Source organism: Ixodes scapularis, unplaced genomic scaffold (assembly GCF_016920785.2).
Source record: "Ixodes scapularis isolate PalLabHiFi unplaced genomic scaffold, ASM1692078v2 PGA_scaffold0__279_contigs__length_252992795, whole genome shotgun sequence".
In the NCBI taxonomy this organism is placed as follows: Eukaryota; Metazoa; Arthropoda; class Arachnida; order Ixodida; family Ixodidae; genus Ixodes; species Ixodes scapularis.
The window spans coordinates 34,517,001-34,544,756 of record NW_024609835.1 but is presented as its reverse complement, the minus strand read 5'-3'; the positions used below and the strand labels follow the sequence as shown (position 1 = coordinate 34,544,756).

General features: G+C 45.5%; 1 protein-coding gene across 1 annotated transcript in view; it reads left to right on the top strand.

The window, feature by feature from the left end:
• LOC8031632 (doublesex- and mab-3-related transcription factor 1Y) overlaps positions 1-27,756 on the top strand; it is a 240,444-nt gene that overhangs the window by 137,111 nt on the left and 75,577 nt on the right. The window lies entirely within an intron of this gene.

Genomic DNA, 27,756 nt, shown 5'->3' with positions numbered 1-27,756 from the left:
CCGTCTCTCCCCGACGCTGACAAACTGACAGACGCCACCGGGGTTTCGTCAAAGCGAGCCCTTGGTTTTCGGCAAAGTCACGCGCGCAGCTGGCGCGTAGCCAGAGAGGAGGAGGCGCCGCACGACACCTCCCAGATAACAGAACCGTATTGCTGAATGAGATGGCTTAATCAGAGAAGGCCAGCGCTGGACACGGTTTGGCGGATTGAAAACGAGAGTTACGTTAGTGCTCAGCTTCGAGTCAAGTTTGAGCCGAACTTTGACGCAATCGCTGTATCCAACCTGTCCCCAGCGTTGGCCTTCTCTGATGATGCCATCTTATTCAGCAATACAGCTTTGTTGTGCTGGAGCGGGGGAATACGGGCATGCTAAGCTGCCGCTCTGCCGTCGCCGGTTGTTCTTCGCTCCGGGTGGCTGTAGTAGCGGTGCGTGGGTTGTGATATGTGTGTGTAGTTAAAACGATGGATCCGGTTCACTCCACCAGCGATATGGGTGCGGTCCCTTCCACGAGGGGTATGGACGTGGTTCTTTCCAAAAGTCATATGGATAACCGTATACAAGGGCGTCGTCGTACTCTGACAGGCATTTTACATTTTTTATGTGAGAGCTAAAATAAATAAGAATAAAATTTGTCTCTGTACCAGCACCAAAAACGGTTAAACAGGCTTAAACCAATTAAAAATAAATAAATAGGGACTAATATGACAAAAAAAAATTTGATTGAAAAGACAATCAACAAAGAAAAACAGGGAAGCAGCAAAACTACCATAACTCTTGCAGGCATAGTGCAAAATAAAGAGTGAAACGAAATTACAGGAAGATCCATTTGTGGATTCTTGAGGAATCCGTTAGCATGGCTTTTGGGAAACGCCACACACGTCCCTCTTTGGCAAGGAAAACGCTAACACTAACCCCGCAAGGAGAAGAGAAGGCCAAAAGAAAAAAGTGAAGGGGTTATTGTGAGCGTTTCCCAAAGGGGGCCTGTGTGGAGTTCCCCAAGGGTCATGCTAACGCATTCCCGAAGAATCCATCAATGGATCTTCCTGTAATTTTCTTAGTGGAGGTATTTATTGAATGTGCGCCGCAAATGTCGTTTGTTAGAACTTAAAATACACATTTGGCGATTCTTGTACGTTGAAAATCCTCGCGTGGTTTATTAAAAAAAGAAGAAAGTGAAGAGGGACGGGGAAAGGGGGCTGGAACTTTTTTTTAGGTTACGATTCTGGTGCGCTTTTTAACACTTTCTAGATAGCATAGCCGTAGCGTTCAATAAGATAGCGTCTTCAGAGAAGGCCAGCTCTGGACACAGATTGGACTCGACGGTTGTGTCAGCGTTAGGCTCAAACTTGACTCGAAGCCGGGCGATGACGCAGTACTCGTACCTAATCTGTCTCCAGTGTTCGCTTTCTCTGATGACGCCATCTCAATCAGCACTACGGACTTGTTATCCATCTAGCAGGTGTTGCCATATTCTTGGCTGGAATTTCCACTGTGTTGCGAAAGTTGAGGGGGGGGGGGGGAGAGAGAGAGAGAGGGAGGGGCGCTTTCAGGAAGAGGGCAGGTATGCAGACCTACGTTGACTGGATAGTCGAACCCAAAAATTTCCTCGTGTCCGAGAGCACATGACGTCGGACGAGAATCAACCAACTATTTATTTCAAATACCCTGAAGGTAGTAATACATTGAAGAGAATAATTCATTATTGCAACGGACGAATTCGAAGCGCCGTCAGTTGCGTTTCTGGGAAAGCCCTTTGTTTAGTTAAGACGCACGCAACTCAGACCTAGATACCACCAATAACAATGAACTAAAGGTCAGTGTGTCGAAATCGTGTTATCGGGCCTGGAAACAGTGAATTTTCTTTTGAGTCCTGTCTATGTTCCTTATCTATGCAAAACGACGAGACTCTCCTCGTTGTTTTCTCATGCCCTGCGATAGGACATTTTCCCCGGAAACAAGCATCTGCAGCGATGAAAAGGTTGCCTTATAGCGTGGGGCACGTCGGCAATATCTGCCCCGTCGAGGCCGAAGCTCTTGGGGCACGCTTTGACTTTCTGCCCATGTCGGAGTTCTTTATTGCTAGGTTTTGAAAGACGTGGATTTTATAGCGTGCACGCAGATATTATTTAGGTGCGATCCGCATCACCTGTGACAATGCCGAGATTTCTTTGGCAACGCGAAAAGTGACAACTATGGTGCAACTGGAAAGGGCAGTTACGAAAAAGGATATGGAGATTCAAGAGCTAAGGACAGCCGTGGGTACTACTGAGCATTACTCGAGGAGAAAAAATGTTAAAATTCATGGAATCAAGAAAGAAGATACGAAAACCTAATGAAAACTCTGCAGAAACTCTCTTCAAAGTCGCAGGTACCAATCCCGTCGTACGACAGCGTAGAAGTTGTGCACAGATGAGGCCCACGGGAGGGGAAGACTTTGCCAATCATTGTAAATTTCAAGGAAAGAGGAGTTAGAAACTTCTGGATCTCTAAACATAAAGCTCTGACGAATTAAAAAAGGAAAAGATTAACGAAACTTTTAACAAAGGGGCTTCGGCAGTTGTTGTGGAAAACAAGTTGTGCGCAAAGGAAAATGCCTATGAATTTGTATGGGTTAGTAATGGGAAATTTTCGGTCCGGGAAAATGTAGGATGGGTTATGATCCACGTGCAAAACGAGCATGACTTGTTTAAACTGCGCTAAAGATGGCGAATTCATATTTATCTTTCAATCGATGGGATAATAATGTTCAGAGCGTATGAGCTGTTGTGGAAAATGGAACAGTTAACCCGAATTCCAATGTCTGTCTGTATGCGGAGATAAAAGACGACGCGGAGGAGTACTAGTGTTTATATAAAAAATAATGGATGGATGTCCGATTGGTTAGCACTGGCCTGGAAACACGCGGAGATTTCAGTTGTATGTGTGTATCATCAGGGTGTATATTTTACTATTTGTGCAATATATAGGCCACCCAGTGCAAATGTTCGCCCTTTTCTCGATGAATTGGTCGAAAAACTTCTTAACAACAAGTTCCTGAATATTGCTGGCGACCTTAACATAGATATAATGAACGTTTCTAAGTATAGATGTTTTTGACTACCTTAATTTACTAGCGGGTTATGGATTAGAACATGGAATTAATGAATATACTAGAGAAGAGTGTTTAGGTACCCGACTAAACCAACTCATGCATTGACTACACTTGTTCGAGGAAGTGTTCTAATACTCATTTCAGGGGTTATCAGACAAAAAGAGGCCCATTCTTTTGTTACTTTGACTATTTTGGGAGTTAGTTCGTCGGGATCCGAGCATGCTGTATATAAGCAGATTTTAAACAACAATATGATTGACAAACTGATAAGGAATATAATTGGGAATCTTTGCTGAGTTATGATGATATCCCGGTTTACAAGATATTTGCTGACAAAATTAGGGATATCCCACGTAGCACGAGAACATTCTGATGGAGAACATTCCGGGTATGTTCAAAAGAACACGGGCAACATTCTTGGAATGTTGCATTTTTACGTAAGAACATTCTATCAACGTTGTCAGAATGTTGCGCAGGCACTTGTCGCTACATTCGGGGAATGTTTTACAAGGGATATTCTTAATACGTTCTGAGAACGACATAGAACATTACCAGGACATTCAATCAACATTCAAATATCCTAACAAGGCTCTAAGAACGTTCTCAGAACATCCAGTGAACTTCTGCAACGTTCTCTGAGGACTATTCACAGAGATTCCACAATTACGGCTTGCTTAGGCTACAGCCCCAATGAGCTGTACTACATATATATGGATATGATTAAGCTCCTCACAGGGCGATCGATATTTTTTAATCGAAAGATATATCTAGAAGCCCAAGCACAAGCGAGTCGCTTTCCCAGCGCACCAGCCTGAGCATGTACTAAAGACAGTTTACTCCTACCTGTCACTTGTCAACTTCTTTCATTCAAAACGTGCTGCAAAGTTTTGAACCCCAGTGCTAAAGTCGGGCCTATTCAAAGCTGCCCCTCTAATAACAGTGAGTGCCAAGTTTATTATCAAGTTTTGAAAACCATTGCTTTTTTCTTACACCTTATATTACAATCCTCGGTAGACTCATTAAAGATAAAACTGATCGCTTATGCTAAGTGTCCAGAAACTCCACTTAATTTGTATATTTTTGGCAGAACGTGCCATATAGTGGATGGTGTTTTAAACCACAGGTTGCGTGAGAGCTCCATAAAGTTGGATTCACCTGTGAAAATTCTAGGAATGTTCGCAAGCGAACGTTCCAGGAATGTTGCGCATATGAATGTTCGAAGAGGAACGTTCCGAGAACATTGTGCATACGAATCTTCGCCAACGAACATTCCTAGAATGTTGAGCAGCTTACCTTCAAGGGAATGCTCGCATACGAACATTCTTAGAACGTTCCCAATGGTTTTGTAACGGTTCTTCAACATTCAGAACACCCAGGGAATGTTCGCATGACATTGGGTGCTAGGTGGGATATAATATACGACCAGTGGTGGAAAACAGTGAAATTAAGACAAAGAAAGCCAGAAAATACGTCGATAACCGAAGAAATAACGACTTTATACCATGCAAAGGATACTTTGTGGGGGCAGTGTGAGCAAAAACCACAAGATGCATTAATTAGAAGAGAATTTTGAGCGCTATGTCATAAAGTAACTGCAAACATAATAATACTGGCCAAGAAAACGTTATTACACAAGCTGATATAAGCAGTGTCATGGAAGTCCAAAGAAAACGTGGGGACTTGATTGGTCAAATTACGGGCTCCAAGAAGAAACAAGCTATTGATGATGCAATTAAAAACTGTGCTGGTAGCAGCGATAATCCATTGTGCAACTTATTTAACGATACTTCCGTTCAGATGATTACGGACTGGAGAAAATTGGTAAGAAATAAAAGTGAAAGGCCGGGGGATCACGACAGTGTGTTTATTCAGCATACTTACGTCAGATGACACAAACAGATCGTGAAAGTATAATAGCTAATATGTTATTTTCAAAACCAACTGAGAATGTTCTTATTCGTTTAAGAAGGTTTGTTTTTGTAAATTGAAAGATGTGCTACTAAAAATAATAAATCGGTCACTCTCGACTGAACAAAGTCATCTAGAATTAAAAACCGCAGTTGTAAAAACCGTTATATAAAAATTGAAATAAAAATATTTTATGAATGATAGACCTATTTCAATACTGCCAGTTATAGCGCAGGTTATAGAAAAATGTCTTCAATCTAATACCCTCATATTGAGAAAAAAAATTTTAATACACACAACCCAGTGCGGTTTCCGCAAAAACAGGAGCACAGAATTTCCGCTCGAAGAGTTCTGAGGTTATATAACTTAAAATTCTAACGGGAATCAAATTGTTTTCGCTTCTTTTTTATTTATTTAACAAAAGCATTTGAAATTATCGATCAATCGACCGCGAACTACTTTTATCAAAGCTGAGTAATAGGGACTTCAGAGGTTCCTTCAACACATTTCTGAAAAAGTACATTACAGAACGATATCGACTGGTTAAAAATGAGAATTTTAAAAATGATTTAATAGCACTTCCGGGTACCACTGGGATCAACTATAGGCAGGCACGTAGCCGGGGGGGGGGGGGGGGGGGGGAGGGGAGGGGAGGGGAGGGGAGGGGCATAGGCCCGCCCCCCCCCCCCTTTCCGGAATCTTCCATTTTGCTGGGACCTCCTCTCCCGCTCCCCCTCATGCAGCATTTGTCATGGGCGCCCCCCCCCCCCCCCCCTTCCCGAAACAAAATCCTGGCTACGTGCCTGACTCTAGGACTTCTTTTGTTTCTTTGGCATCTAGGCCGAATCAATTTGCAGATGACAGTTATTATCTTTAAACAGGATAACGAGACTATTGCACTTGTTGATTTTCAGAAGGATATTGAAATGTTAATGAGTATGTTTTCAGCCAATAATATTTTTTTTGTTAATTTCATTAAAACCAAATTGATGGGTTCCGTATTCCGTATATAAATGTTTAAACCTGACCAGACCATTATTTTTCAATTCACAGAATTATAAAGACTGTAGGCGCTTACCATTAGATTATTTATGTTGCGACTACAAAATAAGTAGGAATGTATCTTGACGTACATTTTTCATGGAACGAACATGTCGAATATATTGACAAAAGCATGCATGTTTTTTTCTGCCTATTTATACAGGATGCGTAGCGTGACAAACATTTCTTTGAGAAAAAGAGTGTAGAATGCGCTGGGTGAGTCTATCCTCCGTTACGGTATTTCAGTATACGGTGTGTGCTAAAAAAAAATTTAAAAAATAATTATAATAATATATTTTGTAGAATTGTCAGTAATGTCGCGTATGGTGTCGCTTTATGAAAAGTCATAAACAAACAGAAATTTCGTGCTTTGGGAATATTTCCTGCTGAAAGATAGCACTCGTATGTTATATACTAAAAGCACGACTACACAAGCGATTTTAAAATATTGTTAAGACGGGAACGAACACTTACACGTATTGAAATTTTTGTTTTTCCGAAAGTTTATACAAATTATGGAGAAAAAAAATGAAGGTCGTATTACGTTGCCTCTTCTTACAAAGCTTCCAGTAGCGGTTTTGAGACTAGATTCATTAAAGGTAGTAAAGTATGAAATAAAAAATAAAGCCTCCAGGTTGAGCTGTAACTGAATTTACGCTGTTTCATTGTTTTTCTTTTCTTTTTTTTTTCTTTTTGGGTTTTGTTTTGTTTCGTTGCATGCTAACAAGGCATGCTTAGTTAATAGGGTACTTTGCAGCCTGTTTGGATTGCCAGGCACCGCGTATACAAGCAATTCATGCTTTTGCGTGTCTGTATATATGTGTTGCACATTTTTGAAAAACCGGAGAAAAAGCATCCACTTGGTTGAGGTGCTTGAGTGGCTACGGGTGTTCTACTCTCCTCTTAACCGAAGGACGTCTCCGATCGGGTAGGATATCAAGGTAACAAAGAGGTTTCTGCTTTCTGGCGACCATGACTGCCGCCAAGGTCAAGCCTCTCCTCGCTTGGTACTCTCGAATAATTTGGTGAATGCTTTAATAAAGTATTGCAATGTTTTATCGTTTTCACACCTAGAAAAATGTTTTCTTCGTCAGCCTTCGGTAAATGTGAAGTAACAGGTAGTGTGAGTTTCCGCATTCATCACAAGCGCCATTGGGATTCAGCGCTTGGATCCGCACTGAAACACGTAGCAACAGCGCTCATTCAGTGCTTCGTGTTTTCCATTTTAATTTGTTGCGTTCGGGTGGCAGGCTCGGCAAGCGCTGCTAAGTTTGGTTCGGTCGATCTGGCCAAGAAAGCCTTTGCGAGGAGCACCGGTTTCCAGTACGTGCCGTTGCCTGCATATCGGGAGCTCATTTTTAGAACCGTCGACGGCGCTCTTTTTTCAGCAGCTCCAACAGCTGAGTGCCCGTCGCGCCATCTCTCGGAAAAGTAGGCGACTAGGCTCGCGTTCCACCCGTGCTGCTTTGGAGGGCCGAGAGGTTGGAGTTGCTTATCGCAGGAAGGGCAGAAATTCCTTGGCACCGCGAGGCGGCTTGAATGTGCAACTTTGGTCATTTACTTTGGTCCACTCCATGCCACCGAGAAGGTTCTAACGTTTCAACCTGCGTTAAACGCGTTCCGCCAGTACAAGAACGAAAGCTCGTTCCTCGTTCCTTCAGAATTTTAGGACGAGTTCCCGTTACAAGTTTCCGTGCATCGAAAGGAACGCTTTACCGTTACGTTTCTAAGACTGGAACGTGTCATTACATTAACGTTACATTCGCGCATTTTAAAATATTGAGCCGCATAATCTTTACTTAGAACAACGCAAGCAAGTGAAAATATCCGTATCAAACTACGTGTCGTGTGGCTATAATAGCATTCGTTAGTTTATTTTTTGTTTTCTTCTTTGGTTAGTTCTTGGACATTTTTTCGTCCTTTGAAGTCGGAGGTTGAAATAGACGAAATGGATGCCCACTAAATTTTGATAAAACTGGAGATATGAAAACAAAAATGAGGAACGTTTTTTGTGGTTTTTTTTTTTTTTTTTTTTTTTTTGTTTACTCGAAAACGTTACAAGTTCGCGTTCCTTCGTTCTTCCTAAAGGGACGAATCCCGGAGAAATGCTCACCGGAGAAAAGCTCAACGGAGATAAGCTCAGCGGAGAAAAGCTCACCGCAAAACCGGCGGATGCGGAAATAAGCTCACCGGCCATTGAGCGTATGCGGAGAAAATCTCACCGATTTTTTCTTCTTTTTATATGGAGGTTGTTGGATCATCTGTAACATATATCAATTTATTATCATTAAAATTCGTTAGCTTTGTAAAAAAGAAAATGTCTATTTATGTATTATTTGTTAAGCTTATTGGGTATATTGCTCCCAAATTTAGAATTGCGGGCGAGGGTTTTCTGTGGCTTACTCTCTAGGTAACGAAAGCCTAACAGAAAACTTTATGAACTTGAAGAACAGGAAAAAGTTTGAAAACTTAATAATACCTGCCTAAAACCTAAAAATCAAAACTGTAAATTTCGAAAATCCGAAAGTGCATGCGCAACAACGCAATGTCTGAAATTCTCTTTGGAACTTCTGTTAACCTTTGAAAACAAGATAAAACAGTCAGTCGGATATCGAGGCGTTTTCTAACCGTTCGTGCTGGTGTTTCCAAACGTTGCCTTTGTGTAATAATAGGGAGTTTTAGTAGATCGTTTTCAAAGGCCTGCCGCTACGGTCGCGCGCTTCAGAGCATGAATCAGAGTGGCAGCGCGAGCTCCCGCTACAAATTGCGTGACCCGAAAACACGATCTACTAATACTATCTAGTGCCCTTCTACGGTGAGCCACCCATGACCTTCAGAGCTGCACACTGCCACCGTTGTTTCTCGTGACCTGTATAAGAACTAGTCTTTTGTAAGGTAGCGAATATTGGGTGAGTTGGTAAACGTTAAACATTATGAAAACCGCTCACACGACGACGACGGAGTGAACACAACAAACACGACAGGACGAAGCTGTTCTTGCAACTAAAGTTTTGTTAATGAAGTTAACAGAAAGAAAACACTGTAGCCGACACTGATTACATCAACTGTCAACAAACACCTACTTATCTATTACGCACTACACAATATTTGGAGCTGAAACGGTTCACACACCCCTGTTCACATTAGGGAGTTTTCGTAGATCGTTTTCGCCGTCCCGCAAGGCCCTCCGCAACCCGCCACGGTACCCGGAACTCTACAGTCAATGCTATCCGTACGCAGGCGCAGTAGCAAGTTCTCCGTTGCGGAGGGCTTAGCGGAGGGGGAAACGCGGTCTACGAAAACTCCCTATTAGCTCGCAAAGAACAAACCTCTTTATTTGACAGAGCTACCGACGGCGCACTGTCAGTTGTCAATAAATTGTCTTTTTTAACGGTGTGCGATGTTATAGTTTTATACTTGCGACTTCATTAATATACGGAACAGGTGATTACTAATTTCTAAGGAATTAGTAAATATGCTCAATGAACTTCAAGAATATTACAAAAAAGAGGACATAATTTTAATGAAGTGACGAATGCGAATTCTGTTAAATTGCCACGTTTGACGCAGAATCCGCAAAGTTAAGAAAAATCGGTAAGCTTTGCTTCGTATCCGCTCAAAGGCCGGTGAGCTTTTCTCCGCATCTGCCGGTTTTGCGGTGAGCTTTTCTCCGGTGAGCTTATCTTCGGTGAGCTTCTCTCCGTCACCCTAAAGGGACACGTCCGAGGAACGTCGTTTTTCGGAACGCCGTTCTGTACAACGCTGGTTTCATCTGGCTACCTTAAAAACAGCAACTCCGTTCGAATTTTTGTTTTTATTTTTGGTTGTTTCGATCGCGGTCCCCGTCCCTGCATTGCGTGGAATCACTCCATTTTTTAGGTGCTGCGTGCACATCTGTCAATATCTGTACTCAGGCGCGTAGCCAGAATTTTGTTTCGGGCCGGGGGGGGGGGGGGGGGGGGGGGGGGGGTTGCCCATGACAAAATGCTGAATGAGGGGCAAAGGGGAGAGGAGGTCCCAGCAAAATGGAAGATTTCTGGGGGGGGGGGGGGCAGACCCCATGACCCCCCCTCCCCCCCCCCCCCCCCCCCACACACACACACACTGATTACGTGCCTGTCTGTACTCTGCGTCACCTTACGATGAACCGCAGCGGACGCTGCAAGCCATCGGGATCAATCCAATGTCGTGTAAGTGCCACGTGATCTTCGGGGGAAGCGGAGTGATACACGAGGCACGTAGTCACGTGACATGCACACCGCGTTGGATTGCCTTGGGTATGGCGTCCTCTCCTGTCCATTGTAAGGAAACTCGGACTTCAGCCTGAAACCCTCTACCCATTTGTCTTCCATGTCCCTCTTTCGTTATCGTAAAAAAGAAACACTTCAAACTCAGGAAATCGACCGCTTAATTTTTTTCTTTTTTTTGCGCGCGCGCGTGATTCAGCGTGCGTGCACGGGCACGTTCAAAGACCACACCGTTGCGTTTACACGGGTGCAACAATAGCGCATCTAATTGAAAAAAATCCACGGCTAATGACGCCACCCTGGGCAACAGCCAATGCTATTAGAACAACTCAGTTGGGAAACTGCCATACTCTCAGGGCAATCAAGTTTGGTGTGACACGTTGCGCCATCTAGCTTAAAATATTTGAAACACTGGGAAGGCCCTTTCGCCAGCCTGCTCGCTCGTGGAGCTGTTCACGCATCAATTTGAAAGTGTTGATTCGTGCGTTTGATTTTTAACATCGCTATCGGATGTCGCAGAAGAGCAAACGTCGAAGCTGTAGGCACTGTTGGGTATCGGACTGTCGCAACCCTTGAAGTTTAGCAGCCGTGAGGCTCCCCAGGTTTCCGCCAAGGCCGTGGAAAATACAACGCTCTCGGAGGTGAATAAATGCCGTATAACGTGTAAAATAAGCATTCCGTTCACATTGCCTGACTTGAGAGGGATTTCTAAATGTACTTATTTGGCTCGTTATTTGGAATTAATGCGCTCGGAGTCCGGCATTGTCTTTGGATACAATGTGATGACTATAGAATCACATCAGTCCCTTGACACTCTCTATGCTCTCTGCTCCGCGGACACATCTTGATCGAATGACACTTGAACGTTTGATCGTTGTTACCGAAAACCAAAGTGAGCGTTTTCTTCGCTTCGCCAATTGCAGAACGGACTGCGTTTCCGCCTTTAGCATGATCACGTAGCTGCCCAATATGGTTTTTCTATTTCGACCCATGTCTATGCAGTGCTAACTTCGTCCCCGCTGCGAGAAAACAATATACTCAAGAAATGATAATAATAATAAAAATTGCTTACCCCGCGAGAAAAGATTATCTTTGCGGCGTTTATTTCTGTTGTATGTAAAAGTGAACAGCATATTCAATTGACGAGAACGAGTACCAGCTTGCGGCGAGAAGCTGCGCACGACACCGTCCGAACTACAGTCAGCTTGCGCGAAAAACACATTCCTCGGACACCATAATTGCCTTCAACACGTCGACGAGGGGACTCGAAACAAGCTGATCACCAAAATGAGGTAAACTATTCATGTGGGAAGAGTTCATTTGGAAAAAAGGGTGTGTGAGGGTGAGAGGGAGTGGGGCCACTTTTAGTTTTGCTTTTGTAGAGGAGGGAAGCTCGACGAAGTTTTCGCTTTTGTTATCTTGAGGCACGCGCAAACAACGTAAAAACACACACCAAAAATGAAGAAAACTGCCCTTGTTTACTTCCTTTCATTTATATTTGACCGTAATATCAGGTTCTGCTAGCTCCCGTTTTGGTTTGTTTCTAGCTATCGAGGAAGGCACATTCTAAAACTACCTAATGATAGAACGACACAACCACACACCCATGCACATTCATATATTCAAAGGGCACATGGAACAAATTTCGGGCTGGGATAAATGAATTTAGATTGGGATTTTACTAATAGCATATCGTTTAGTAGGCCGAAAGAAAGAGGGTAGAAAGTCAAAAGCTTGATTTGCGGTACGAAAATTTGAAAACACTGCGGACTATTTTGTACCTCCTTTCCTTCGAAAGCTCTCTGCCTTTTCGATGAGATACATCCGCGGTACCAAACGCGCGTCAGCCGGCCCAAACGTACGTCACACGGCACCGTACATCACTTATTCCCTTCACCCCTAAGCTGACAGTGCGATGGAAGCTATGCGCTTGCCGGACCAATCAGCCGCCTCCCTTTCATCACCTGAACTCATTCTCTGCGGGTGGGTAGGCGCGAGGGAGCGTGATCACGTGGCAAAACTGTGGCATGCCCAACAAGCACGTAGCTTCCACAGCACTGTCAGCTTCGGGGAGAACCGGGAAAAGCAACTTTTGTTCCAGTTTTGAGCGACGTGCTAATCTTCTGGGGAAGAACGGCTGTGTCCGGGTGCACAAACGAGAGTTTAAATAAAATTGGAGTCCCTCCTTTCCCTCCTTTTTTTACTGTTTGGTAGAATGCGCATTTCGTGAGTTGAGAAGTAAAGCTAAAAAGGAAAAGATTAAAAATGGTTTTATGACCCCTTTAACGCTTGATAGATTCTTAAAACAGTCGGTAGTGTAGCGCGCGACGAAACTACACTCGTAGTTAATAATAACGTAAACTCGCAATATGCCGGCGGCGCTGCCGATTTTTTGCCGTCCCAGTGTTGCCTCATTCGGCCACGGCGGCGCTGATGATGAAACGATGATGGCGCTATCTGGAACTCTGCCCAGAGCCTACAGTATAGAGCCTGCTTTGAAAAAGTGGCTCCGATCCGTACTCGAGAACAGAACTAAAGGCGATCGCAACGCCGCCATTTCTCCCTCAGCTGCCACTCCGGGAAATGCACAGCTCCACGTATTGGTTCAGGTCGAGTCGTGCAAAGGCCGTTGACGCGATGTCGCAGTACCATTTCGCTGTAGCTGTATAAATCAATTTCATGTTTTGACTCTTCGCTAAAAGGGGGCGTTGTTCTCGTGTTTAGCTTGGTCTCGGTGGACGCGAGCGGCCCGGGTTTCAAGGGTGAGTTTCCCAACTGAGTGTTTTAGTAGCGTTGGCAACAACGGAGAAAGCACGAGCTTTGCAGGGAAAAAACAAGAACAAACGAAACGTTGCCCAGCGTAGTTTTTAACAGCCGGTAATCCGCTGACGCAAACCCATCTAAAAGAACCGAGGCCTCTGGCCATTCTCCTCTCGCTCTATGAAACTTTATCAGTGTCGGATGACGCCAGCTCAGCGTTTGGACCCGAGCCCGATACAAACAAACAGCGATCATACCGATGTCGCGGATCCCTCCACGTGCTGATTGGTCGCGTGTCCCGGCCGCACGCAGACGCGGCACTCGTGTTCAATCTGTGTCTGCGCTCGATCTCACTGTGAGCTCGTCAAAACTAGAGTGCACAGGCTCCGATTGTTCTGGTTGGTACGTGCCGACTGACGGCCCGCTTGAAATCTGGTGATCGCATTTTTAATTTTCTTTTTTTCGGTGGGAATTCCGGCGTCATTTTGGCACTACATTTTGCCACCTTTCCATGTGAGAACCATCATGTAGCCAAGTAAACGCACCATCGCACCTATGTTTCGACAGTCGACCTTCTGTATTCAAGTCGTTTTTGTTTCCACGATGTTTATGTTTGACATAATTTGGCGTCATACATTCACATTTATGTAGGCTAACTTTACGCGGGCGCGACTCTGGCACGTAAGCTACGTGTCAGAAACTATCAAAAATAAGCTAGCAGTGATGCACGGGAACAAAGAAAGCGGTATGAATAAACAAAAAATATATACAGGGTGTTTCAGAAAACGCAGGCCAAATCGCTCCTGCAAAAACTACTTATCACAATGAAAAAATGCTTGTGGCGTTTTGGTCCTGGGCCAGGGGCCCATTTAAGAAAATTATCAAAGTCCCGGATAATTAACTTGTTAATTATTTTTCCGTAATTAACTTTTTTTTAATATTGCGTTTAAGGGCATGGTTTAAATTAGAAAATTGCTCAGCATCATCGAAAACCACTAAATCAACAAATTGCAGAACGATAGAATGCACGCGAAGCATTTCCCGGCTTTCTGAAAAACCGCACGAATTCGACGGGTTTTTAAGTTTCGGTTTGTTATCGGAGCGCATCTCCGCCCCGACGGCACCGCGCCCCGCGAAGAGATAGTACAACCAACCCCTGCTGCGCTGTCATCGCGCGACGCAGCAGAGGCTGGTTGCACTATCTCTCCACGGGGCGCAATGCTGCCGGGGCCGATATGCGCTCCGATAACAAACCGAAACTTAAAAACCCGTCGAATTTGTGCGGTTTTTCAGAAAGCCGTAAAAAGCTTCGCGTGCACTCTATCGTTCTGCAATTTGTTGATTTAGTGGTTTTCGATGATGCTGAGCAATTTTCTAATTTAAACCATGCCCTTAAACACAATATTAAAAAAGTTAATTAGGCAAAAATAATTAACAAGTTAATTATCCCGGACTTTAATAATTTTCTTAAATGGGCCCCTGGCCCAGGACCAAAACGCCACAAGCATTTTTTCGTTGTGATGAGCAGTATTCGCAGGAGCGATTTGGCCTGCGTTCTCTGAAACACCCTGTATATAATTATTCTATGCTTTTTTTTTTTTAAAGCTTTCAGATTAGTTTTAAAAAAAGCCGTGAAAGTTACAGTTAAGCGGTTTGTGCTGGTGAGTTTTACGGCCAGGGGGACATTATGTGGGTGGCTAATCTTTGGGATAAGTCGGATAATTAACTAAACTTCCTTAATTAACTTTTCAATTACTAAAAATAATCATTTGGTTTTAATTAGGAACATGCTGAGCATCATCGAAAACCAGTATATCAGTCAATTTTAGAATGACTTGAAGCTCGTGGGAAACTCGGTGGCGCGCCAAAGTTACCACTCGTGCAGCGGGCGCAAAGCTAGCAGTGGCAGAACGCGGCGATAATCTAATCATCCGCGTTTTGCCACTACCAGCTAGGTCATACAATTCGACAAATATTGATTGGTGGTTTTCGGTAAATACCGAAAACCAGAAGTCACACGTTCGGCGTACTTGTTGAGTCGGATCAACATGTTAAGAAAAAAAAAATATATATATACTACAAATTTCGTACCCAAGTGCAATCTGTTTAAATGTTTGTGTGATGTCAAAGTTGCCAAATAATGCTGAAATCCAAAGTAACGCGGAAGTAACGTTTGTTAGTTTTTGAAACTTAAGTTACTTCGTTTGGAGGGCGCTAACGAGTCTCGGCAACGCGTTAATGTTTGTCGCACTAACGAGTAACGCTATTTCGTTACTTATTTTCCGTGGCGGGCACAGCACTGTGATATTCTGGTTACACGGCATCCTTATCAGAGGTCACGTCTGACCTCAGTCACACCTAGCTGTAAAGTAGGGTGCCCGTGCAATAAGCGTATATGATCATTTTCTTGCTCAGTCGCTATCGCAGGTACACTTACGACTATGGAGGAGGAAAATAACCAAACCACCGTAACACAGCGTCACATGACGAGGATGTGAGTATACAATTAAACAAACAAAAACAAAATGTTTTTTTTTTTTTTTTGAGTACGGCGGAAGGCGCGTTATTTGTGTGCCGAAATTGACAACGCCAACATCCTTCAGAGGCTCTACTTTAGGAACTCTAAGGTTTCATTCCCGATCGGCATCGTCAGTATGTAAAGAAATCAGAAAATGGTTGCATGGTTCCTTTAATATAAAATGGAGAATGATAGGCCAGGGCATCATTGTGGGGCTCGATAAAAGGAGCAAACCCGTACGCTGATCTATTGTCGATGGCGGCAGTATGCTCCCGTCCCCGCCACAGCTTACGTGCGTAGGTTAAACCTAAGGTCGGTCGGCTTCCGCCCAGAAAGAAACGTACGCGCGGCTTATTATTCAAATTTCCGTTGGCGTGGCTGTAGGCGGGTTTCGAACGCTGTCTGACCGGCACAAGAAAGGGAACAGTGACAGGATACAATTCAGGGCGGCTACTTTCAACCCAACAACTCCGGAACTTCACGTTTCGTGAGGTGTGTGTCACCGCGTGTGACTGCGTGTTAGTTCGGAAAAGAATAAACAACAGGGCGTCTGAGGTATTCCTTTGTCAGAGATCCCATAGCAACGAGGAAGGGGAGCTCGGAAGTGCGTGTAAGTTATTCCAAAGGCCTGGCTCGACCGCGATTGTAGCCGAAGTGTTTTCTCTGTACCTCGGCGACGCTTCAGACAAGGCAACTTGATTAGCGGCAGTCAAAAGAGCCGTCGACGAGCTCGCGAACTTGAGTTAAGGTCGTGCTTGCGAATCTCTGAATAGACCCTCGGAAGAATCGGGAGACCGTTGAGTGTATGCGCTTTCCTCGCGTCCAGACAAGTATTGGACATTGTCTGGGAACGTGTCTGCTCAGTTTATTTATTTTTTTGTCGTTACGTAGAGTGTATACGTGTTGTCTTTCTCTACAACTCTACCAGTGCAGAGATGAATCACAATGGCTGAGCTGCACGTTTATATCTTAAACCACGCTCACACTGCTCACACGTCATATGAAACACAAGGCGTTTGCTGCAGGCATGATCACAGATAAATCAATAGACACGACCCAAGTGTTTTTGAGGCATGATTGCTTCATACATATGTATACTTCAAACATGTCTGGAGCCAATTTTGTGTATATCCAGTGCAGGGGCGTAGTCAGGGGGGGGGGGGGGGGGGGGGGCTTAGGGGCCTTCAGCCCCCCCCCCCCCCAATCCAGCCGACACTATTATATACACATGTAATTTGACCCCCCCCCCTCTCCCCCTGTCCACACCCTCGGTCATAGACATCCCAGCCACCTCACCCCCCCCCCCCCCCCCCCCCCCCCCCCGACAACAATTCCTGGTTACGCCACTAGTCCAGTGAGACCCTCATACTTGGAGCGAACTCACTTCAAACCAAATTTGGCGGTATAACCTCGTTACTTTTTCAAAAACAGTAACGCATACCGTACTTATGTTACTTATTTTAAATAACGGGTAACGTAGTCACGTTACTCATTACAGCTTCAGATGACAAAAAAAAATATTGCACTTTTTTTTTAAGTGCAAAGTTTCTTTATTATCTACCGCAATATCAAGAGAAAGCGTCCACTCAAACTTTGAAGATATGAAAGTGGAGGATGGGCGGTCCTTGCGTCAACGATATGTAAAGAAATTTATCCATTGTGTAATTTCCGAATGCTGCAAAAAAAAAAAAAAAAAAAATGAGGGACGAAAGGGGTAGAATGGGCGGAAGTTCCCTGTTTTGCGGTACGTTCGCGTCTTTTCCTCGTGTGTGTATTCGGGTGGAACCGCGACGAAGATTAGGTACTTTAATGCAAAGTTCCTGCAAGGACATAATGTCTCATGAAATATGGCGCTTATGCGTACCTTTGACGTCAAACGGTAAGACGTTTCGATTCATAAATAAAAAAAAGTCAAGCGAAAGTTTATCGGTAACTGTAACGCGTTTCTTCTATCTTGAGGCAACGTAAATCGGTACTAAATTCCTGTTGTTGTTGTTTTGCTGGCAGCGTATTTTTTTCTGTAACGCCGCACTGTTTTGGACAGTGTTTGTAGACTGTCTTCTGTAGGATGGTACTAAAAGTAAACCGCAACTTTATGGGTCTTTTTTTTTTAATAGACAGTACAATGTTCACAGTCCTCGCCTGTTTTCGAATACGAGTAATACATTATCCTGGATAATCAGCAAAGCGTTGTGGTGCCCGCATCACAGCGGGTGTTCGAGCGCATTCGAACCGTGCGAGTATAGACAGACGAGGCGCGGTGTTCTCTGTACACACGATGACACAATTCTCTGCGGACAAGCCTGAAGCGTTTTCGAAGCGTGTTTGCTGCACACATACGCGTATGTATACTTCGAACGTGTCCGTAGGGATGTTTTGTGTTACCTAGCTAAGTGACAAGGTCGTCATACAAGGAAGAAACACGACGTAGATTGTGTTTACATTGTGGTTCAATATATGATATTGTCGCCAGAAATTTGGGTGTTTTAACCAACGACGGGCATCTGGCACGCCCCATTGGAGGACTGAGGATTAATTTGGACCACCTGGGGATCTTTTGACGTGCAACCGAAAGCTCGGTTACACGGCGCCTCCTCCGCAATAAGCCTCCGTCAGATTGCGGGCACCTAGGCCGGGATTCGAACCCGCCACATGGGGATCCGTAGGCCGACGTTCTCGCCTCGGAGCCACCGAGGCGGCTTATGATATTGTCGCGAAGTGATGTCTTCGCGGCTTTGTTGTTTTAGTTTTACTTACTTTGCTTTGGGGCCCCTCCGCAGGTCCCCCAGTGTAGTCGGCCGCTGGTCGCCGCCGCGAGACGGATGAATCTTCTCCCTCGAAGAGTTTCACGAAGTTTCAAGTGACACGGTCTGTGTCTCTCTTTGACATGCTTACGGCCCCCTGCATGGTCCTCAGACCGTTCTTCCTGAGGCTGTGGTCGTCGGCAGCGGCTAACCGAAAAGAGCCAGATTCCGGGAGTTTGGGAATTGTTTCCACGTATTGAGTTGGGTTTGCTTTGGTGCCATATATATGGATTCGTTTTGTCGTTGATGTACTCGCGTACTTCCTTTTGGCTACTGACTTTTCGTGTACGCGCCTGGTCCTATAATTGTGCTTTCGTACGTTCTTTGTTTTGTTTTAACTGATCATGGGAACTTCGTTCGATATGTCTTTGTGTAGGCGCTTGTTTTTGTCATGTTCATGTTTGCTTTAGGCTCCGGGCCTTTTGATTGGTGCTAAATATACCCTCATAGATTGGATGCCTAGATGACTCCAGAATGCTGCTGAACCCAATATAAGCAGCCGCCAAGGCCCGCAGATGACTTGGCCCCTGGATACCAAGCCTTGAACATCACCCTGCCTCTGGAGGCCAATTTGCACGTCCGACCCCCTTCGGCTGTGGAGTCTTCCGCCCGCTAACTCGCAAACTTGGGACCCCTTACGACTCTGGAGGAGTTCGGCTCGCCCGCTTTTGTGTGAATCCTCGTTTGTCGAGTTTGGCTGTGGTCGGAGCACCCGCTGAAGGTGTGATTGTGGAGGACGGCAGGGGAAGTTTCCTTAGGCTAGAAGTATTTCCCCCCAAAGTGTAATTTCATAAGTGTGTTTTCTAAGATTTAACATTATGGCAGTCGTTTAATAAACCTTTGTTTGGGCTAATCGAACGAAGTTTAAAGACCGCAATTCCTGCGTGACAATATTTCCTCGCCAAGTTTAACAAATGGTGGTTGCGTGACGTCATCAGCGTGACCTGGTTCCACGCAACGAGCCGATGGGATCAATCAAACGGCATCAAAAGCGCGACATCGTGCCATTAACGTATCTATACGCGCTAAGAAAAAAATTGTTTTCGAAAATAAATTACGTTTTTCCGAACACTCATTCTCCACCCAAAGGTAGCGCTAGAGGTCCGAACGAGGTGCCATATTTTCAGCCCGAATCAATATCTTCCTCAAACGTCATAAGTGATTTCGTGAAAAAATTTAAATGGTAAAAACGGGGCCCATTTTTGCCCGTTTTCGGTTTCTGCATGCCGTCATAGAGCTCCATCTATTCGAAAGCCTCGTCGCTGCCATTTTCCCATTAAACGTTTCAGAAAAACGACTTATAACTTTTGAATAAGATATCAGTTCGGGCTGAAACTTCGGCATGAGTTCGGAGTTCTAGCGCTACATTTGGGCGGAGAATGAGCGTTTAGCAAAGAGGAATTCATATTCTTACTTAAAAAACAAAACAAAAAAAAAACTATCGTTTTTCTGGGGACACTTTGTAATAGCAGTGTAAACGTGGCTTTGCGATAAAACGGAGTATGTCCTGCGCGCCCACGCTGAGCAATGACAGAGCGCATACACTTTGCATACATATAAGATGGGCCTTGGGAAGTGCATGGACGATATGTCAGGCAAACACTATACAAGCAATCGAGGCTAAACCAGCGCTGAGATCGGTTTGGCCTAGCGACTCGTGGAGCGTGAGGTCACAGGGTCACATTGCACGCTTTTGGCACTGGATTGGCTAGAATAGCACTCCGTCATACAGCCATCGCTTCTCCGGAAAAGTATAGGCTTGTGCAGCAACTAGCGTCCGGCGTATTGCGTGCTGCAAGCTGCCGTCCCGCTAGTGTGGAAGGGCAGCTCGCCGCCTCTCGAATAGTCTCGGTATAGTTAAAAAAAAAACAAAAAAACTATTGATTTCTTTTTTTTTGACTTTCTTAATTCCTCTGCAACGCTCCTCTTCGCGCAATGGGACTAACCGACCGAGTTTTAGCACCCTGGCTAGCTCGTCTGACACTTTTTGATTTCTCTCCTCCCGCCCTCTGTGTGCCCCACCATAGTCGTTTACCTAAAATATCAAGACCGCCGATAATTCTATCATCGTGTCCGCAGGGAACACCGTGGCTTTTGTGTGATCTACGAGCAGTGCATGACTGCGACTTTGGGGTATATTGACGAGACGATCGGTCTTCCTCTCAACCAAAACAATCGGGCGATTCTCCTCTCACGCTGTCGCCGTTCTTTAATACATTATGGAGGTTTACACAATCGGTGCCGCAAAGACGAGCCCTCCGCCGCAGCCTACACACACTACGTTCACCCCTAAGCTGACGATGCATGCAATGGAAGCGAGGCGCTTGCCATATTCGAATCAACGGTCTTCTTTTTCATCACCTGACCGGCCGCAGCTCTCGGCGCTTTATGGACGGGAGCGCCGCGATCACGTAGCGAGAGATATGAGTGGTTCATCGAGGACGTAGCTCCCACTGCACTGTCAGCTTAGGGGCGAATCTTCAGCCGGCATCTGATGACACGAGCCGGCGCGGGACTGCAGGAGTCTTTTTTCTCGTGCATGGGAAGGTCCACGAGCGGAACATCACACGCCCCCACGCGGCACCCCCGCGAGAATGTCCGCGTCCCCCGGCTCTTGTAGACGCAACGCGAAACCGTGGTCACCAGACGCTCTGGACGTTCCATTGAAACAAAAGCAACCGAATGGGGCTGACAAGGTTTGCCTGCCCCTGTCTCGTATTCTTTCCCGCTGTAACGCGACGTGGCCGCTGTTTGGCCGGATTCTCGTTTCAGGGCAGGTGTGCTTTTTGCTGAGCGTTGCCAGGTCAGAGAGTGGCTTCCAAACCAAACTCTCATTGAACTTTCACCAGGTTTCACCGGACACTATAAGTTAACATAAACAAAAAATGGATAATAGGGATCAAGCACTCGTATTCCGAACATATATATCTTTACGAAGAACGTAAATTATCCCAATCAACGTTGGTACCTTTGTGCGGGGCTCAGCGTACCTAGCCCCGGCGTTCTTTTTTTTTTTTTTTTGTTACCGAAATTAGGCCGATATTTTTTTTAATGCATAGGTCTTACTTTTTGGAATGCTAGTTATTATTTCTGAATTCAAAATAGCTATTGAGAAAACGTCCAATGAAAGTGACGCCAAAACCAACGTTTACATTTTCCCGCTCACTCCAGCGGGGTGACGCCACATGTTGTACAACTCGAAGTGGAGCACGAAGCCTAAAAAACACAATATTTCGCAAACGTTTTCTTTTTTTTTTTTTTTTGCGATTTTATTTGGCATTTATTTTACACCATAAAACATACTGTAACGTATCGGGAACAAGTTATACTGTCCCCATATTGTCCCATATTGCAAACTTTACTAGTTTAGCTCAGTTACGGGGACTGCCCATAGACGCTGCCTGCACGGCGGGTCATGTCACGTGACAATCCAGGTGGAACAATGGCGGACGCGGCTAGGTTTTCGAATGCCAAGGTTCCAAACTACGTTACTCGAGAGTGAGGTCGAGTCATATCCGCCATGTTCTTCCTAACCGGAAACGGAACGCGGGAACGGACCAATGGGAGAGCGTGTCGGCACATCAATTGCTGTCGCTATTTAAGGCCCTGTCACACTGAGGCAACACGACGGCAACAACAACACAACACGCTGTCCAACAGTCGAGCATCTTGTTGCTCGCTCCCCATGTTGCCCGACAAACCTGTCACATCGCGGCAACAGCGGCACAACATCGACGACAACTAAAATGATGCCTCGGTATGACAGTTTTCAGCAACAAAAACAGCAGCAACTTGGGTTGGCGTTAAACAGCGTGTGTTGCCCTGATCGCTGGCTGAGCGAATTTCGGGCCGGCAACACGACAACACAGATAGCTTCGATGGCAGAGCTAGTTCCCAATCATAAACGTCTTACTCAAATAAAGGCTTGGAAAACGTTATTTAACAATAATCAAGGCTGGTGTGCTGCCAAAATAATTTGATGAATGTTTTTATTGCGTAATTAAGCAAAGCGATTGTCGAAATGGTCACAGCTACCGTCGTGAATGTTCAGACAGGTGTTTAAATTAGAACTGCCGAGAGACGAGCTCATATTACTGCCAGTGAAATAAAATGACATGCTTACTCATCCGCTGATAAAATACAATAAAAATAATCCAGGAAAGAGAAGATTAAAAAATTGAAGCATTAAAACGACCACTCTTATAATGATTGTTGATGCTTGGAACTTGGAAACGGTGGCTACCAGACACCTGATTTGTTTAAAAAATATCCAGGACGTTTTGGGGAATGAAGCGATCGCATAGGAGGCGGTAGGCAAATAGACAGCGTTGAAAAATATTTATTTCACCGATTGTTATGGAGGCCGATCGTGTCAATGTCACAGTTTTCAAGCACTGTCAGTTCAGCTCAACCCCACGCTACAAAAAAAAAAAAAAAAAAAAAAAACGCTTTGGGGTATTGCCGGTGCTAACTCAATTTTACAGTAGAAATTGCATGAAAGAAATAACCGTGCAGAAACACTTTATACCGGGTGGCGTAAATCCCGAACATATAGCAGCGATCTCACTTTCCTCGGTTAGGGCTATCTGCTGTGTGAGCGAATGAAGAACATTTTGATAAAATAAAAGGTGAAAAATACTCCCCGTGTCACGTTTTTCAAAGCACAGTCACTGGTTGATGTCGTACCGTGGTCATTTCCGGCCCTTGGAACGCACTAGCACTTTGTAGAGTTAGATTTCCAGCGACTCCGCGACGCACACGAACGAGGGTAGACAATCGAGACGGCGAAGTGTTCCCCGTGTCGTCCCCCGCCGTCAGCGCGGTGTGACAGGGTTGTCGGACAACAAATCGGACAACACGGTGGCCGGGCGGCAGCAACATGCTGCCCGACTGTTCTTGTTGCCTCGATGTGACAGGGTCGCCGGCAACACGATTTCCTCGTGTTGCCGGATAGAGTTGTCGAACTGTTGCCTCAGTGTGACGGGGCCTTTAGCAAAGCGTTAATTGAGGGATTTTAGTTTCTTCCATGTAAGCTGTAACTTATCCAAGTTCACCACAGCGCTTCCAGCCCTTTGACTGTGGTGTCCCTTCCTGGCCCCAAATGTTTTCTTTTCTTTAAACCTTTTCGGGACCTTTTCTTTCTTTCTGTATAGTAACCCAGGTATTTAAGTTTAAAAGAAACTGATAATTTGATAATGTTATTTATAAATTATGTTATTTTCTTCTTTTTTCTTCAAGTATGTCGTTGCACAATGCAAGTATGGTAGGCTGTTAGAAACATAGTACACCATACACCTGTGCTTCCAACTTTATTGCGAACTGTTGTGCGACCGTCATTGCAAATTGTTGTGGCTTAGTCCGCAGTCTCTTTGCTGTGTTTGCTTTAGCCCCAATTCTCGTCCTCGTGAGCAGGCAAACAGCGGGCATGCTGCGATAAATAATGACTTGTCGATCAGCAAGGGCACTCACTCCGTGGCGAATTCGATTACATAGTCTGATTGATCGTAAATGTTAAGTTGTCTGACAAAGATGGCGTCCCAAAATGGCATCGAGCGACAGCTGATTAATGTTAACATTTCATCATAGTGAACCAGTCATATAAACAAATCTCGACGGATTAGGTTTTGGTATCTGTTTGGTTCGCCTTCGGAAGGCTGGTTCCGGTTTCGTGGTCGTGCATCTTCTTGCGGCATATATGGCCTACATAGACTGTTTAAAAACAAAGGGAAGTTTCATGAGTGTGCAGTGTCCCTTTCAAATGGCGATCATCTGGTTACTGCTCATATTCAATGTTTATACAAACTCACATGTTTGTGTTGTGAACTCGATATAGCATATACCAGGAGTGGCAAAACTCCGGCTCGTGAGCCGCATGGGGCTCTTCTTGGGTTCAACAGCGGTTCACGGCTCCCTGGTAAGCGTGCCACCCTTTCCCTTCTGTGTCCTCAAAACAAAAAAACAAAAAGTTCTAGAGCTAAAAAACAAGAGAAATGCTCACAGACTTGGCAGCTTTTTACTATGCTAATTACATACAGCTCGGCTGCTTTTTGACACATATATGTGAGATGTGTCGAGTGACTATGTTTCCTTTATTGTTCTAGAAAGAATTTCGAACCGTGTTATACGCATAACGGGCGTCACGGACAGTGGGTGGCTAGCGAACCATGTATTCATTTTCACTTAGCGGTTGAAGAAACGTTTCGCTGCCTGGTGCCATTTGTAGTACTCGACAATTATACATTGTCTCCTTTCAAAAAAAAAAAAATGTTTAAGAGCGTTTCCTTCATATCATTTCTGGTTAAACCCCCCTCTTTTTTTTCTTTTCTTTTTGTTCTTGCAGCTCTTTGAATCTCTTTTTTTATGTTGTTTGCGGCTCAAATTTTATGTCGCTCTGGCCACCCCTTGCATTAACGTATATGTCAAAAGAAGACCATATTTTTAGTCCTGTTTTGTTACAACCCGGTCGCGCTAAGGCACAAAACAAACAGTCTATTCCGAAATCTCCGCCGTCGCATAGTTCTGCTAAGTATCCAATTTTTTTCTTCACACTCACGCATCGTGATCAGAGCACTCCTATCAGTTTCGAAAAGCGTATACAAACAGGCCCCACTGGAGGTTCTCAAAAAGCCTGTATATGTACACATAAAACGTGAGATCGGGGTCGCAGACGATGTTATTTAACGACTGTTGCCCGCTCGTACACAAAACGGCACGTCGAAGCCGTATACGGCTCTCCTCCTCTCCGCGATATAACCCAAAGCAAAAGCTGCCTTTTTCCAAGACGTGGCCTCGACCAATCTCCGAAACCCGCTCGAAACCCCTTTCGAGGCTTTGTGTATAGTATACACACACTCGCGCGCGGGCGCGGCGCGCGCACATGCAAATGTGAAGCGCGCGTGGCCGCGGCCGGCCGGCTGCTTCAATGCCCGATTCGGTAGGCTTGGGAGCCTGCCCCCCTCTCCCGCGTACATGCTGCAGTTGCCGGGTTATTCTGAGCAACTTTCCGGCCGGAACTTCAATAGAGGAGTCACTTTGAAGCCGAAGAGACGCGCGTTTTTGTGTATATGCGCGGGGGCTTCGTGCGTGGCTGATTCGCGCCATTGGAGGCGAAGGGTTGAAGACGGCTGCGAGAATGTTTTGCTTCGTTCCTTCGGCGTCCTTTTTCCGTCTTACGAAAGGAACAAGGGGTGCAGCAGGCGTCAGCGCCTCGGGGGGAGGAGGAGAGAACCCTGATTTGCACCGCGTTGGCAAAATAAACGGAACGTGCCGAGACGCAACAGACGGAGAAGTGTTGCCATTGCACGAACACCTTTTATTTTGGGGGTATCGTAGGGACGCAACGCGCCGCGCTCCTGGTTTTTGCAACTACTGCCGATGCGCCCTTCTGTCTCCTATCGGTTGCGATGGGCTATACTGTTAAGTATAAACAGCATGTCGGCGATTTGGCGAGCGACGAGACAAGCGATGGCGACCCGCTTGGCTGTCGCTCGGTCAGTCGCGCGACGAGGCAAACCGCGTGAAAGCGACGGGAGCAAGCGACCAAAGTGATGAGCGACATTTTCTAGAAATTCAAAAACCAAGCGACGCGACGAGCGACAGTGTAAAATCTCCGTCGCTCGTCGCTGACTCTCGTCACTGTCGCCGTCGCTCGTCTGGTCGCTCGCTAAATCGCTTACATGCAGTTCAGCCTTTATGTCTTAGCCCCACTTGAGCGACAAGCGGCAGCAACTAACACCGACTAGCATGGAGCCAAGGCTGGCGCTACATAACCCAGTGATCCTTATAGGTCTAATCCCCAACCCTGCCCGATTCGATTTGGATGAGCATCGTACCGGCGTGCGGTCTTACTGCGTGGTGCACGTTAAAGATCTCAGGTTAGGCCATACTGCCGTGGCTAAATTTCTCATCTGCAGCGGAGACCAGTGTTGCCACAAATCAAAAGTCAGATCTAACTTAAGCCGGGGTCACACTGTTCGTATACATCACACAAAAGACAGTCTGCAAACACGAGTCACCGCGATATCTATGGTTCGAATGCCGCCTGACCCAAGTTTCCTCCTTGAACTCATTGCCGTGAGGCATTCGAAGCACGGATCTCGCGGTGACTCGCGTTCGAATCTGTTTGCAGACTGCCTTTTGTACGATGTATAAGCAGTGTGACCCCGCCTTTACGCTGCCTACAGACGGACTTCTAAGTTTGCTTTCTGTCAAATCATGAACCTCTGTAATTCACTTTCTATCGACACTGTGACCGACAATAACTATAATAATTTCCTCCATCCCTAGAACTCCGTGTATCGTTTGTTTCTGCCATGGTTGGGTGCGCCTGGCTTTGGAGGGTGCGTGTGTTGTCGTGGGGCAAAGGCACTTTGCGGGGTACTTCGGTTTCTATGCCTTCAATGGCACTGCAAACGACCTGAGAGATCAAAAAGGCGAACATGTAAACTCTCCCAGACTCGCGTCATCCCGCCTAAATTGCGGGAGAATAAAGGGGGTTTTGTCTTTTCTGAGTGCATTCACTCACCTCTCCTTTGCGTGATATAATGCTTTCTTTCTCCGCTTTTAAGTGATTACGTGCCGAAGAGGTTGGATAGGTACCGCCTCTCGCAATGTGCGTTTGTCACTCCACAGGGCTGCAAAAAGTTCTGTGACCTTCCATGTATAGCTTCGCAGCTCCAGCGTTACACAGAACATGCGCAGTTACAAGACAAACGAAGCACGGTGACGCGTTCCGAGCAGTGGGAATTTTTTTCGGGAAGGGAGGGGAGAGGCGGGGCGGGCTGAAGTCCCATAAGCTTTTCCCTGGCTACGTCACTGATTCCGAGTGCTTGACGCAGCCGCGCTCTTTTTCTCATTTCTCTCTCCCCCTCCCACCGCTACTAAACTCAGTTCAATTTTTGTTCAATTCAATTCGACATTAGCTGGTTGATGACTGAGCCGCGCGTTGTGTCACGGTGCCTGGAACGCGTCTCTGACAGTTGTTGAAAAACCTTTATTTCAGGAGGGTTGGTGGTGTGTTTACTGGCTCCTCTAATGTGGTCACCTGATTTCCGCCTTATGGAATCATCTCTGCTGAACAGTCGAAAACACGCTCCAGGCACCGTGCATACTGCATTTTTACACAAAGCAAAATAATTGCTGTCATATATATATATATATATATATATATATATATATATATATATATATATATATAGAGAGAGAGAGAGAGAGAGAGAGAGAGAGAGAGAGAGAGAGAGAGAGAGAGAGAGTGGCACTCACTTGATCGAATGACGTTTTAGCGAACGCCCACGTTTCACCGAATGACACTTTAGCGAATAGTCGGACGCGTTTTCGGGTGGGCCAACTGGGTTCACATTTTTGTAATGAGCCGCCGCAGACTCTCGC